Source organism: Natator depressus, chromosome 15 (assembly GCF_965152275.1).
Source record: "Natator depressus isolate rNatDep1 chromosome 15, rNatDep2.hap1, whole genome shotgun sequence".
NCBI lineage: Eukaryota > Metazoa > Chordata > Testudines > Cheloniidae > Natator > Natator depressus.
This window is the reverse complement of record NC_134248.1, coordinates 29,411,977-29,427,170: the sequence shown is the minus strand read 5'-3', so window position 1 is coordinate 29,427,170 and position 15,194 is coordinate 29,411,977. Positions and strand designations below refer to the sequence as shown.

Here is a 15,194-nt window from a genome sequence, read left to right as displayed (position 1 = left end):
AGGGCCCATCAGAGTTTGCAACCTTAACACCGAGCAGTGGGACGCCCAACACTTCCTGTGGGAGCCAGAACTCAAGATCAAAGAAGAAAGTAACAACTCTCCTATTGCACTAATACCCCAGCTAGCGCCTAGCGCTGCACTGTCTGAGGTTACGCGTTATTCCCTGCAGGTGTTCAGCCGACAGCCTAACGCACTGGGCCTTTGGAGAACAACCCTGGGGCAGACAATTCTAATAGGAAACCAGGGCTCTTCCTATGGCAGAGGACCTCCAGCTACACAGGGCCGTATGCAGCCAGCCAACAAGCAGGTCAGAGCTCACGTGTCCTGTGGGGAAAAGCCAGTGTGGAGAGCAGCCCCGAGCGACACCTGTTACGGGAACTGGAAGGCCTGTGTTAGCAGGAGCCACCCGCCGCTCTATCCCCAGGCTGCCAACGGCTGTATTTTAACCATTAGGCTTTTTATTGTTTTTGTTAACAAATGTATCATTTGGCTTTGGAAATTCCTAGATCACTAATAATTGTTCCCCAGGGAAAAGAAATAAAGACTTGATACCCCCTTGTTTTGTAAAGTCTGTAAAGAAAAGTCGTAAAAATAGCTTGTTATCTCACCTATTCAAGCTCCGACTGTATGTTATTGCTAATTGGGTATAACATCCTTGTCTTGTTCTGCTCTCTGAAGCTAAATCAAGAAAGGTGCCACTGCTGCGAACTAATTATATCTCTGGACTGCAGACTCCAGCTTGTCTCTCCCTTTATTGAGTTAAAAAATGGTCACCAACCTTAATCTTTCATATCCCCCAGCATTAGGGCTGTTGAAAACCTACTGCGTCCATCTGTGTTCCTGGCAGACGGTGAGAAAGACAGAGTCCATGGCTGGGAGGGGCACAGGTCTCGGGGCGGCAGGTCTCTAGCCCTGGCTGTGCCCCGGAGGAAGCAGGGGCAGACTGGCCCAGGTGACCAGCAATGGGAGCAGGAGCCTTTTGCCTGTTTGCATTCAGCCGGCAGCATCCTTCATTGCTACACGGCAGCTGCCAGGAAGGAGGGGCACGCCAGCTTAGCTGAAATCTCCTGTCCACCAGGAACTCTTATAGCTCTGACCCAGGGCCCATTGCAATGCGCAGGCTCAATTCGGGTTTGTCTACACCCCTGTGACGTGGGCAGTGAGGTCACGCTTTATCGCCAGGGCGAGCTCTCCCAGCGATTAAAAAAAAAACCCCACCCCGAATGAGGGGTGGTCGCTTTATTGCTGGAAGCTCCTGGCGATGAAGCGCTGTCCATACTGGTGCTTTTCAGCACTAAAACTTGTGTTGCTCAGGGGGGTGTTTTTTCACACCCCTGAACGACTAAAGTTCTCGCTCTGAAAGTGGCAGTGTAGACACAGCCGTGGGGAGCACCGACACTGACCTACCTCTCACCTTCAGGGGTAGGCGGAGGGAAGTCTACAGCTCAGAGCTAAGGCACTGGGGTACGGGAAAGCTTGCATCGTCATGGCACATTGTACCCGCCCTTTAGGTAACAACAGGGCTTCAGCCTGCGTGTGTACAACCAAGGTGCAGGGAGGGACACGGGAAGAACCCTTGCCATGGGGCAGGGCAGGCCTGAGCTGGGGTGACTGACGTTACCAAGTGCCCAGTGGCTGGGAGTCAAGAATGGAGCGGGCAGTGCACACACGGTCCCAGCCACGATGCCAGATCGCCAGCTCTCTTCTTACCCAGCGTTTAGGCCATCCTTGGCACTGTTCTCTTTCCAGCCCAGAGCAGGGCCCCTTTGCTGTAGGGCATCCACAGGGAAGAGGCTGCACTAAGGGTTACATTACTACCGGTTCAGTCCCTGCTCTCTGAATGCCACACAGGGCAAAAGGCTGTCCAACAGGAGTGACCCCTGCCGTCATGACCCAGCCAGTGCTTGGAGTGCCAGGCCGCGGGGGTCAGAGGCAACTGACCTTGGCTGTGCTGTTATCCAGAAAAACCTGACTGACCCTGTCACTCTTTTCCAGAGTGCCCAGGAAGGTTGGAGCCCCCCCCCCCACCCCAGAGCCGTTTGCTTTTACAGAGCTACAACCACAAAGCTGCTGACACAAAATCCATGAGAACCTTCTCTCCCCGGGGCTCCCCTTGGGACATAGCAGCCCAAGAGCCGTGCTGAGATCCATAAGGACTGGGTTTGTACACCACCATACACGGGGCACTCGAAAAGACCTTGGATCAATATGGAAAGTCCCATATTCACCCCAAACCAGAGTTTTAGCCCCTTTTCAAAACTATGGTGAAGAACAGCTCCTCAACAGGGGCAGAAAGAAAACATCCTGACCCCAGAGCAGCGTTCTGCTGGGGATCTGTCACTTTTTCAACAAGCATTTTCCTTTATTAACTTCAGCAGTTGCTTTTATACCCAGCTCATTAGACAGCATTAACATATAGACATGTCTTTCCAGGGCTGGGACCAGACGCTATTACTGGATTGCTGCAGATCTACATACAGGGAGGTGGTTAGGGTGTTTTTCCAGTATACTTTATTCATTCTATCCCCAGTGATTTATTCTCTCAGAAACTCATTGCCGACTGTCTAGATATTATGCATCTATTCTGGTCTGTTTAATTCCCATTGACATTAATGGGAATTACACAAGAAAAGATAAGCCCTCCAAGATTGTAAAACTACAAGAGATATTAATGGAGTATTTCTATTACACGCACGCTCCGATTCAGTACTTCGGAAGCCAGAATGGGGCTGCAGAGCCCTGGAGGCAGTGAACCATCAAGAACAAAAGACAGAAAAGGTAGCCAGTGAAGAATATACATAAACAGACTCAAATGCCATATTACATGGAAGTCAGCAACTTAAATGATTCATTGGCCTGGTCTTAATTCAGGATTGTTAAAAAAAATAAAAAAACCCCACTTCTCTAATTTCCTCCCCCACTTCTATTGTTACAAGTAACCCCAAGATCACGAAGACTGCAGAAAATAATGCCCCTCTATCTGAGTCTACTTTGGGCATCTGACAGTACCTTGTGTCAAGTCAAACCTGCGACTGCCCCTCTACGATCAGTTTCCCTTCTCTGTGGGTTTCCCAAGAGAAACATTTTTTAAAAAGCTAGGAAAATGCAACAGCGAAAGCATGAATGTTCTCCGGGTGACTCACAGGAAGGTCCTGAACCTCAAGTTGTTGGCAACTCATTTTTGGAACTGACCCCACAGCACTTGGACGATGGCCCTACAAGCCAGAAGGATTTCTGACGTGCCATTCTTTAATTTTATTTCACTCACCTTGGACAGAGGAATAGGCAGCTCTGTTTCAGTTCGCTTTGTTTATATTTGTTTTCGGATTCTTGGGCACAAATACAATGCTGCACTTCTGAACTGCAGAGCAATGCACTGGATCTAAAACTTAGCCAGCGTCTTCTTAAAAGGGAAAACTATCCTGGTCTATATCAGGCTTTGTAGACCTCTTGAGGAAAGAACCGAAGCTTTGATGCTCCAAACTAGCCAAAGGCATCCCTTTAAAAACTGATATTCCCCTGACTACTAATAATTAACCTGAATCACTTAAAGCCTCTTTCAATTTGTCAGCTTTAACTGCCAGCTCTACCCAGGAAATCAAACCAAGCACGTATATCCAGGCAGTGTGTATGGGGGTCGTGAGGGGATATCAGAGCAAGAGACTAGGTCGGTAAACATTACCCAACTCAGTGGCCCTGCTTCCGGCTGTATCAACAACAGTACAGACGCACACACACGGAACAATCTGCATCATGCGAACAGTCTTGTAATTCAATAGCACTAACGGGAATATTTACATCATGCAATTAGCAACAGTGCAGTCTAAAACTGACGGCCAAACGCCCGAGCAGGACCTCGCCCTATAGAAGCGGTGACCTACAGTGGCTAGCACCATCACCAACATTAAAAAACACCCGGCAGTATTTGCATCTTTCCTCCCCACCGCTCCCTTGTTGCGGAGCTGAAGCTGAATTAGAAAGCAATATGAATATTTATCTCTGACAGCTAAATCTCTTCACTGCAGAGTATTAAGGCTTTATTAGTGTTTGGTTACCACTGATGATAAGCCAGCTTTAGTTCTAGCCTGAAGCATGACAAAAATGACCTACAACAGGCAGATGGTAAAAGCATAGAAGATTTCTTGATTCCAGGAGTGGGGGGCACCCCAGGGAAACGCATGCATGCACCCACACTCCATCTATCAGTGGGCCAAGAGCTCAATTCAGACCATCAATAACCGGTTAAAATCCCCCTTTTTGCTGCTTCACCTGCTGCGGCTGCTCTTCGCTAAGCCCTCGTGCCTTCGCAGCTCCTGCTCGGGAGCGGCTTGTTCTGAGGGGTTTGGGCGTGTGCGGCTTGCCATTTTGGGTTACAAATGCTGATCGACTCTCTCTTTAGCAAAAGGAATCCCAGGGGCTATAAAAATTCCCAGCAGGCTCTTGTCAGTTTCAGGTCATTAACTTTCTTTCATCGGGAGTTTGTTTACAGTGAGCCATAAATAGATGCTGCTCACTAGCAAAAAACACACACCAAAAACCCCACCCCGCCCAGACCCTGAAAACGGCTATGTGGGAAGGGGGGCTGGGACGGAAAGAAATCCACATTACTAATATCCTGCTCATCTTGCACAACAATTTAGAAGCGCGACCAGGGAGAGAGAGCTGGTGCACGGTCCCCCAATTTGTCCTATAGGGACGCTGCTGGCTTCTTACTCCCCTCAACTCAATCTACCCTTGCTTAGCTCTGAGGGACCCAAATTAAACAGGTGCATCACATTTTCCATGGATTTTTGTTTCTACCTCTCTACGTGTCAAGATAGAGTTGGCAGAAGCAGGCTAGGCACTGGGTCACGGGTCTCTGTGCCAGCCACATTCTTCAAATGCCAAATTCAAGAATTACCCTCAGGAAAGTTCACTACTCCCTCCTCCCCCACCCTGCTGGCCAAGCCAGTGGTATTACAACGGTCTTTATAGGCCATACTTCATGAACCCACGTCAGCCCTGCAGGGTCACAGGGTCAGCTCATAAACAACAGGCCGCGGGGGATGGTTCTCAGAACTGTGGTCAAGTTAGGGCTAAATCTCCCATGTTTATTGAGATGTTGGGTTGGGCTTAGTCAATGCAGTTCATGGAATTGTGGCATCGCCCCCACACATACACAGAGCCCAAAGGGCACCAGACATGTGACCACCATCAGGAATGCGTGGGGCTCCTAAGAATGCAACAAGGGTCTCACTGCAAACAGCATCGGCAGGAGAGCCTTTGCCAAGGGCAGCACGCGGCTGCTTTCCTGAATCTCTGGGTTTCAGAATTCCTGCGTTTCTACCCAAGCACTCAGGATGAAAGCCTGGCCGGGCAGACAGACAGCCTTTCCGGATGGCAGGGTTGTCGTGCGCAGACGTGGGCTGTGAAGACCTCCATTCTCCAATGTGCTGAGTAGGGGATGTGTCCAGACTTTCTCCAAATGAAGACTGCATTAACAGCTGGCCCAGAACGCTGGGTCCAAGCATGATCTTCATAAAGTAACCTGACTGCACTCACCTAGTCTGTAATATGAAGGACTGGAGTTCAATGCCAAGTGGCCAGCTCCCTGTGCATGCTGGGACCTATACTCTCTACAGGCCATACGTCCATATTAAGGGAGAAGGTGGCCAAGGCTGAATTGCAGAACACTGATGTGTACATGGCCTGCAGGCCATGCCATGCAAATCTCAGGTCGCTATCCAGGGCCCATGTATTCTGCATGACGGAAGCAGATACCGCCCCCCCCCCTCCAAAAGATGGTTCCAGCCTTTAGGGCAGTAAAGAAAGCCCCTTAAATGTGGCCCAACTGTAAAGATATGCAGCTACCTCTGCCCCAACCTACAAACAGCCTGGAACAACAACCGAGAGCTGCAAACTGCCCCATTTATCTCATTGGAGATGGACTCTGAAACCTAAAAATGAGAAAGTAAATGTCAACATTGTTAACTATTTCACAGCCGGCTTGTTTTAGAGCTACACTCACAAAGTGTTTTCATCCCACAATCCCAAGGCACCTCACCTCACCAAAAGCCCCTAGTGTCTCCAACTCAGCTTCCAAAGTCTCCAGCTTCCCTCTGGGAACCCCTAAAATGCAGCTACGCATTATCACCACAAACACTTGCAGCCATGGGAGAGCGAGAGCCTAGGGGGAAGAGTAAGATGCAAGGAACGTATTACCTAAACCAACACCCCACGGATATTACACAAGGCAACGGTTCATCCATTAGTCTGAGTTCCAAGGAAGTATCTGGCTAACCCAGTGGTGGCTGGAGCCAGGCTGTACGTGTGACCAATTAGCCATGTGAGTTTGCCTCATGTCGATGGGTTTGCTGCATTTCATGTTTTAGCGCCGGCCAGCCAAACCCAAGTTCTAACCTCACATGGCAGATCTTCAGTCAGTTCTCTCTGCACGGGGAGCAGCTCAGCAGGCTAACAATCTACGCTCGCTTTCCCACCAGTGCAGCTATACCGGGGCGGGGTTTAGAAAAGGAGTGTAGCATCCACACAGCTCAGGACGAGCGATCTCTCAGAATGGCACTGCTACAAGCCCTGCTGCCTCTGTATATTTATTAAGAGAAGTTCATGGAGTGGAGTGGTCCTAACACACAAAGCTTCAATTTGTGAACATGCATCCGACGAAGTGAGCTGTAGCTCACGAAAGCTTATACTCAAATAAATTGGTTAGTCTCTAAGGTGCCACAAGTACTCCTTTTCTTTTTTTGAAAGGAGAAGCACTCCCCCAGCCCTAGTGGAAAAAATCCATGGAAAGTGATGATCATCAGATAGGGGATTCAAGGCCACGCCAAGCCAGTCAGCTGTTACTGGGACATACAGTACTAGACAACCCTGAGTGGGAAACAGAATCAACCACGCTTTCACTCCAGGCAGAGGTTCACTATAAATGGAAGTCACAATGTGCCCAGAGGGCCACAGCTTTTGGGCTCATTCTGTTTCTCTGCAGGGTGGGGCTTTGCCAGTCCTAAATTCCCAGGGAGCCGTTTCCACTTTACACGGAAAATAATTTTTTTAACTATATACCCACGCAACCTGTAGTCAGAGCAACGCAAATAGCCCCTTCTCCCCATGTAAATTAAAACACCCATTAGGCAGATTTCAAAAGATGTCAGTAGGCTTATAATTATCCACGACATCCTTCTGAGATAAAAGTGATTACCGGGGATGCAAATCACTTAGCAACCAATCAGTGCCCCCAGAGTGCAAAGCACTGACCAGCCAGCCATTTTCGCCTCCTCCTTTTCTTCCCTGCACCGAGCAAATACAAACACAGATAAAAAGAGGCACAATAGCTCTTGACACGCAAATAGGTTAACATAATAAAGCCAGCTTTAGCCAGCTCACTCGAGGGAGAAAAGCAATTCTGAGGCAAGCAGGAGGTAATAAAACAGGGCTTTTGTGTTCCTGACTTCCATTCTCACCCTGTGCCAGCTTTGCTGCATTAGCTGATAGGAATCACGGTTTGATTGAATTACCTTTCATGAATATTAGGGTTTTGAGGAATGTGCAGGCAGAAGAGAAAGGAGAAATGTCTTATTTTCTCATGCATGCGCGCTGCAGAAGTACATCAATTTCCACAATCACTTGCAGGAGGACGGGCTCCCTCTTTGGGAGCATGGTCTCTGCTCGGAAAGACGTGTTTCTGCGGATGCAAATCCAAATACCCACCACCAGGCAGTTGGGTGGCACAAGCAAAAAGGCCAGCCCGATCCCAGCCCAGCTGCAGATCAACCCTGTAGATACACATCTCTCGTGCTTGCAATGCATGTGTATTTTACTAGTGCACATGCATTCTACTCACCGTAAAGCGCTGGCGAGACTGGTACTCCGTAAACAACTCTCGCCCGCCCGGCAAAGCTTTTAGAAACCCAATTCTAACTAAGATGAGGGAGGGGAAAACCCACTAACGGAAGCAATGGCCAAACAAACCACAATATCTGACATTACTGGGGAAACAAGGAAATGGAATATGCAGGGACTTGCCTTTTCCTTCAGACTGGGCTCTATAAAAATAGAATCCCCCACGCCCCCACCAACCTACAGCTACAGCTCAGTCACAGCTCCCACAGGGTGCGGTGTAAGAGCCGGGTATTATGATGAATTATCTTGGAGATCTGGCCATGGAGTTTAGTTACAGGATTTTAGAAGAGGCCAGCGTTTTACTGACAGCTGCGTGAGATACAGCTGCCTCTGCGTCCGAGGTGCTCCCGTGTTTCGGCCCTTCGGGGATCTGTGACTCAGACAGTGCACCTTGCTCTAGGGACCCTCTCAAACCGCCCCTCGAGACACCTGTTCAAGCAGGTGGGGGAAAAGAATGAATTGGGGGAAGCGTGTGCTGGTCCCTACTGGACATTTATCCAGACCGTCAGATCACCCAAGTTTGCCGTGCCTCTGGCTAGGACTCACTAGCAGAGGGCGTGCGAGCGTCAGGGCGTGCGAGAGTGAGGTGGCCTGGCACTGCACCCACCGCTGACAAAGGAGTTCAGCCACAGCTTGCTGCACCAAGACAAGCCGACCGCCAAAGTCCAGCCCCTTCTGCAACAGAAAGGCCCAGTGCATCAGGCCCGTGAAGAAAGCGCCCCATGTTGGCCCAGCTTGAAACAGAAGAGTACAGGGTGACTGCAGAGATGGTCACTGTGCACCCATCAGCCACAGGTTCAGGGCCATTTCAGATCAGGTACCGTGGCTGCCGGCAGGCTGTTTGGTGGCTTGTGAGAGAAGCGTTTGGGGTCTCAGTCAGTGCCCAGGGGACATCATCTCTCCAGCAGAGAAGGCAAGCAGTAACCTCCCCGTGCTGGCCGCTAGGGACACCCCCTCCAGGTCAGGCTTGAAGTTGACTGGCTATGCAGGGAGAAGCTGGCACTGCTGCTGACCACGCCACACCTGTGCTGAAGATCACTGGGGAACCGCAGGCGCCGGCACCTTCCACAAGGGCTACGCGCTACGTTTACTCAATGATACCAAAAGAGCAGCATCATGGGTACGCAGAAGTTCTTAATTCATGAGGCACAGACAGAGGTGCGGGAACTGGGGGGGGGGGGGGGGGGGCTGCCGCAGCCCCTGGCTCGAAGTGGTTTCCATCATATCCAGGGTTTACAGTTTGGTTCGGTGGCTCTAAGCACCCCCACGACAAACTGTTCCAGCATCCCTGGGCATAGGACTGGGTGATGCAAAGACCTGGTGTTCGGGATCACCCTCAAACACCTGGGATAGCTCACTCCTACCCCCAGTCTCAGAACGGATGGCAAATTGTGATATTTACCCACGCATAGAAAGCCATGACGAGAGAGCACCCAAATCAGAGATTCCCTCCGAAAGCTCTAAAGAACCACAGCATATCGGATGCATTCGATGGTAGCTCACGAAAGCTTATGCTCAAATAATTGTTAGTCTCTAAGGTGCCACAAGTCCTCCTTTTCTTTTAGCATATCTGAAGAACATCACAGAAAGCGAAGTACACAGCGCAGCTACAAATTGGGTTCCACGGCTTCCTAACAGGGACCTTTTGTTCTCCGCAGGTCGATAGGGGGAAAGAAATCAGCGCCTAGCTAAGAAAGTGAGCCATTAAAAACCACTCTAGTTTCTATTCAGAATAACTGACCAATCACATCATTCCATAGGTTTCTTTACTCTGGCCTTGGGATAAATATTCAGAGACGTAGATGTTTAAATGTTTAATGATTGGTCTTATTTCTACTGAACATATCTTGCAGCTTGAACGGCGAAAAGAACTTGCACTGGTATTTACTCAACTGTTAAACTGGCAAGGAAGCTGTATGCAAGGACAGGAAGGAATGCCAAGTTCCTAAAGACCAAGATTGGCTTCCTCCCCTTTTAACCAGTAGGGACTCAGAAAGACAAAAGAAAGGCTTTTCCTGCTAATTGGATCAAAGCACCCTTACCTAATTCAGACACACACACACACACACCCCAAGCACCTAAGAATCTTCCAAAAAGAGTCAGCAAATGATTTCCCAGACTAGATTCAAATGTTCCCTAACACATCAGTTCTATTTTATATGTTTGCAGTTTCTCAAATTGAGAAGCTAAGTGAGGGAACCCACACACTGGAAAGCTGTTTATCAAACTCAAATGCCCCAGCCAATCTTTCCCCTTAACGAGTACATCTGACAAGTCCTCTTGTGCATAAATGGGTTACACTTCTGCTGCATTTCCTGTTTTCCTCCAGTAATTGGCCATGTCTGTTAGGAACATTACAAGTTCCTCTTCTCTCCCTTGCAGTCATACCTGTTATGTGAAAGCTATTGGCAGGTTACATTTTCCTCTAGCAAGCAATGTACTTTTAAGAAGTTCACTTAAAAACGTCAGATGTATATTATGAGTTGACACTGCGCGGACAGAAAGACACACCCCTCTATTAAACCAGTCACTTGCAATTTTGTTGTGTGTATCACTTATGTATGCCATTTACTAAGGAATGCACTACACGACTACCTGAAGTAGTGCAAGCTCAGAATGGGAACCTGAGAGGTGCCTAAGACATGTGACTTACAAATACATTTCCTAACATATGCCTTTCACTGGGTTTCATTCAAAATGTGACAAGATTAATCTGGTCAGAATCAGAGCGAGCACACACACATCTTTATTAATAAATGAAAACACAAGCCCGATAGTTAAAAAGTCTACACTAGAGCCAAGGAAAGCCATGAACACTAGATCCTTCCTCTAAGCTCAACATTCGTCCCACTGCAGTAACCGGGGACACTTTTACCGAGCTGAAAGAGAACAAAACCAAACCTTGGAATTTTAAACATTCACTGCCACCAGCTTGAGCAAAAGCATATTATAGCTGTGTGTGCTCTGCCCTTAGGAATATGCCGTCGTGACAACCAAGCAACGAGAGGTAACTGGCACACAGGTTAAGTGTCAGAGAAGCCACACAAAGGGAATGAGGCATGCACAGTGCTGTAAGAGACCAAATACTGTCAGCATCTTGAAGCATCAAGAGCCAGTAATGTCCTGAGTATTTGATCCAGTCAGATCATCTCCCCTACAAGCATTTGGCACAGTACAAACACAAGATACCATTTTAAAATTACACTCCTGTTCTTCCCTGGAACTAAATTTACAGTGATGAAGCAAACCCTGGGTATTTTGCTTTGGACATCCTAAACATTCCCCGATAAGCAAGTGCCATCAGATATTGGACCTTTGACTTGGACTCCTCAATATTAAAACATTGCATATTTAGCATTTTAACTGTCTTTATTTGGCAGCTCTCCTCAAAGCCAGATTTAGATACTCTTACAGGTTCTTTGTACCTGGCACTAGGAACACCTCTAACTTTCTGTTCTCTGCTCAGCCAGATAGGAAAGATATTCTGATCATCCTTGGTCATGTGAAAGGAACTGACCTCAGCTTAAACAGCGGGAAGCCACAAAATGCCCAGCAGTGTTATCCATTTAACTCTTGCAGGCTGTTCTGCTTTGCTTCTGGCAGTTCAAATTTCCCTGCACTGAAGTTATAGGAGATATTATGGGGGATTCTCTCTCTACTCAAGAGCTAGTTTGAATGCATTTCAGGAAATTTGTTGGGTTTGAAGACAGGTCTGTCGATACCCAAGTGGAGAGAGCTAGAAGTGTGAGAGAACAGCTTCTAAAGAAGAAGATTTCTCAGGTGTTTTGTTCTCCTTCTTTGTTACTCGTGATATTCATATAAACACAGGGGCTGGCATTAAATATTTCACATTTCTTCCCTTCTCATGAATTCTGTTTGCAACAACCTAAGTGTTTCCACAGCTACCAAGGGATCCGGATGTTAGGCAGAAAAACAGCAGCAAGAACAGGTGGGTTATTTTTCCTGTAAGAATCCAGTTCCACACCATCAGGGTCAGTGATGAAACTAGAAATATATATAAAATATATATGGAAATAAACTATCCATCTCTGTCTCATGGGGAAAACTTAAAGAGTCACGGTCCTTTAAGGAGAGAGTTGTTTGCATCAAATACATATCCAGTAGTTCAGCCAACAGAAAAAGGAGAAAAAAACCCAACATTCTGGTTTCATCACTGAATTGACAGATTAAATTAAGAGGAAAGAAATACATAATCGCTGCTTGTTGAGAAAGAAAGCAATCCTGAATACGCCAGAGCTCTCCTTGAAACAATTTAAGCAGGTAAATCTGCCAGGTCTGCCTGAGCTGTCCCAGTTTGTGTCGCCTAATATGTCATTGGGGTTTACTAGCACTGGACATAACCTTTCAACTGCTCCTCATTAAGCTGAGAAGCCCCTTTCAGAGCTAAAAATACCAGAAGGTCATCCCCCAGGTCCCAACAGGAGGGGCCCAGCCTGTGTTACAGAGTCAGAGCTGCTCGGCTCAAGCACACAAAAGAATGTAGCAGGAAGAGGACATTGCTGGGTTCACATGTGCCCCTTGTGTGTGTGGGGGGGCGGGGGGAGTCTTCCACCACAGATCCAAGCCAGTCCCATGCTTTGAGCCAGTGGCAGGTATTTAGGAGAATCCATCTCTCTCACCCACCCCCCCCCCCCGAGTCAACACCTAGTTGGGTTTCCAGGCTTACATTCCAGGCACTGCACACAGCCAGGGCTCCTGGGCTGGGTGACACCCTGGGGCAGTTCACAGCTGGGTGAGAAGAAGCCGTGGCAGGTGCCAGCTGCATGGCCCTGGGAGCACAGGGTGCGAAGAGGCCAGCAGTGCCTCAACTCGGGAGCAGGGGGAGTTATTCGCCAAGTTAGCACTCGCTGACCGGGCCATTGCCTGGGCCCCGGGGGAGGACCCCGCAGGGAGGAAGAAGCCGGAGCAGCGCTGGGGGGCTTTGGATGGTGGCAGGGTGACCAGACAGCAAGCGTGAAAAATCGGAATAGAGGATGGGGAAGAAATAGGAGCCTATATAAGAAAAAGCTCCCAATATAGGGACTGTCCCTATAAAATCGGGACATCGGGTCACCCTGGCTGCTGGCGCCCCGAGGCTACACGCGATGGAGAGGAGTCGTGCGTGCCCCCCCGGGCCGGGCTCGGCACAGCCAGGGGTCCCACTTGTCCGAAGGCCGGTCCCCAGCAGCGGCCGGCAGCGGGGTCGGGGGCTCCCTTGCCCCGGAGGGGCTGGCCCCCCTTCCCCGCCCGCTGCACGCGGGCAACAGCCCGGCCGCTGGCCCCACACCCCGGGGAGAGCTCCGCGCCGGCCGGCCGGACCGCGGCCACACGGCTGCCCCCGACGCCGAGCCAGCCCAGCCCGGCTCCGCCTGGCGCCCGGGGCAGGGCAGCCGGGGTCGGCGAGAGGAGCGAGATGCCGGGCGGAGGAGACCGGGGCAGGGGCGCGGATCCCCGCCCGGCCCGCGGGCAGACACCCCGGCGGTAGCCGCCTTCCCCCGCCGCCCAGCCCGCGACTCACCATCCGCGCTGCGCCGGGCGCCGCCTCTCCAGGACGCTGCAGGCCGGAGCGAGCCCCGCGGCCATGAACCGGCGGCGGGGGCGGGGGGGTAAATCCCTGACAACAGCGACCAAATCCTGCCCGGGGAAAGGGCAAATCCTGGCCCGGGGCCCGGGCGGGCTCTGGGCGTCACGCCGGGTACGAAAGGCCCATCCCGGGGCCGCGGCGGGGCTGGCGGGGCGGAGGTCGCTCTTCCGGGGGCAGCGGACCGCGGGCTGCGCTGGAGCGGGGGGCAGCCGGAGGCGAGTGGCTCCGGCGGGTGCAGGGGCGTTGTGTCGCGGGGTCCCCCCCTCGCGTGCAGCCTCCAGAGCAGAGACGAAGGGCGGCGGGTGGGCGGGAGAGGCGGGGGGGGCCGGGTTACATCCTGGGGGCCCCGCAGCAGCGGGGCGGCTGGTCCTGGGGGGGTCCCCGCGCTCTCTGCAGGGAGGGGGTTTCTTTGTGTGCCGCCCGGGAGAGCCCGAGGATCCGGCGCGGCTCCCGCCTCTGCGCAGCCTGCTCCGCCCGCTGCCTTCAGCCCTCGCTGCAAACCGGCCGGCCAGGGGGCAGCGGCAGCTCCGGCGCCTCCGCGCCCCGTCAGCCCTTCATCGCCGGGCGGCCGAGGCCGGAGAGGACGCGCCGCCGGCCCGCGGCCCCGCTCCGGAGGGGTCGCGGCAGCTCCAGCCCCGCTCGGGCGCCGAGGAGGAAGCAGCCCCGGCTCGCTCAGCCCTTCCCGGGGACGCCCGGGCTGCGGGGAGGAGGGCGGCGGCGGCGGCGGCGGGGATGCACCAGCTCCGGCCCCGCTCGCCCAGCCTGCTCCGGCGGCGGCGGCTCCTGCATGCACCGGGGCGGGCCCCGCACGCACGGGCTGCAGCGGCGGCTCCGGGCCCGGCTGCGCCCCCTCCCCGGCCCGGCGGCCCCGCTCGCGGCTCCCCCTCCTGCCCGGCGCGCGGCTCCGGCGACACTGAGCGACGGAGCCGGGGCCCGGCACCCGCACGCGGCTGAGCCCCGCCCCCTCCCCGGCCCGTTACCAGGGTGACGCCCTGTAGCGTCCTGCGGGGGCGGGGCTGCTGCCACGCGTTCTTTTCGCGGCAAAATTCAAAGGCAGCCAGGCCGCGGGCCGCCCCCCTTCAGGACTACAGGCCCCGGCATGCACCGCGCCGTTAGCCCCCTCCCGGGCTCTGCCTGGGGGCCGCGGGGCAATCTGGGAGTCGTAGTCCGCAGGGGGGCTGCGACCCCTGCCTTCGGGCCGGGCCCATTGTATTGACAGCACTCTGGGACGGGGCTGCTGGGCAGGGCGTCCCGTGGGACGGCCCTGTTGGTACGCTCCTGGGAGAGACACTAAGGCACGTGGGATCTTGAGGGTGGACCCGCTGGGGAGCACCTGGAAGGGGATTTATGGGAGGGGTGCTCCTGGGCAAGGCGTTTGGGGGATGCTGAGGCATCACTTGTGGGGCTCCTCCAGGAATCTTGGGGGTCCCATTCCGGACATCCTTTAGGCTCAATGGGGTTGCAAGCCAGCTGCTATACTATTCTAGCAGATGGTTTTGTAACTGGAACACAGGGATGGCTGCAGCACATCCAACCAGCATCCATCAGCTTTAGTCTCCCATTGTCCAGTTATTCCTACTCTCTGTTTTCTGTGCTTTAGCCAGTTTCTAATCCATGACAATACATAGTCAGGGGGTGAGACGTAGTTTCCTTAATAGACTCGTGTGAGGGACTTCTTCACAGGCTTTTGACAGTCTGCATAAATTATATC

At 52.1% G+C, this 15,194-nt stretch overlaps 1 protein-coding gene across 4 annotated transcripts in view; it reads right to left on the bottom strand.

The window, feature by feature from the left end:
* FAM222A (family with sequence similarity 222 member A) overlaps positions 1-13,666 on the bottom strand; it is a 105,880-nt gene extending 92,214 nt beyond the window's left edge. For all 4 annotated transcript variants that reach the window (XM_074972702.1, XM_074972703.1, XM_074972704.1 and 1 more), the window contains exon 1: positions 13,418-13,666. The gene's annotated coding sequence lies outside the window, so the exon portion shown is untranslated. The remainder of the gene's footprint in view (positions 1-13,417) is intronic.
* Between the last annotated feature and the right edge of the window lie 1,528 nt (positions 13,667-15,194).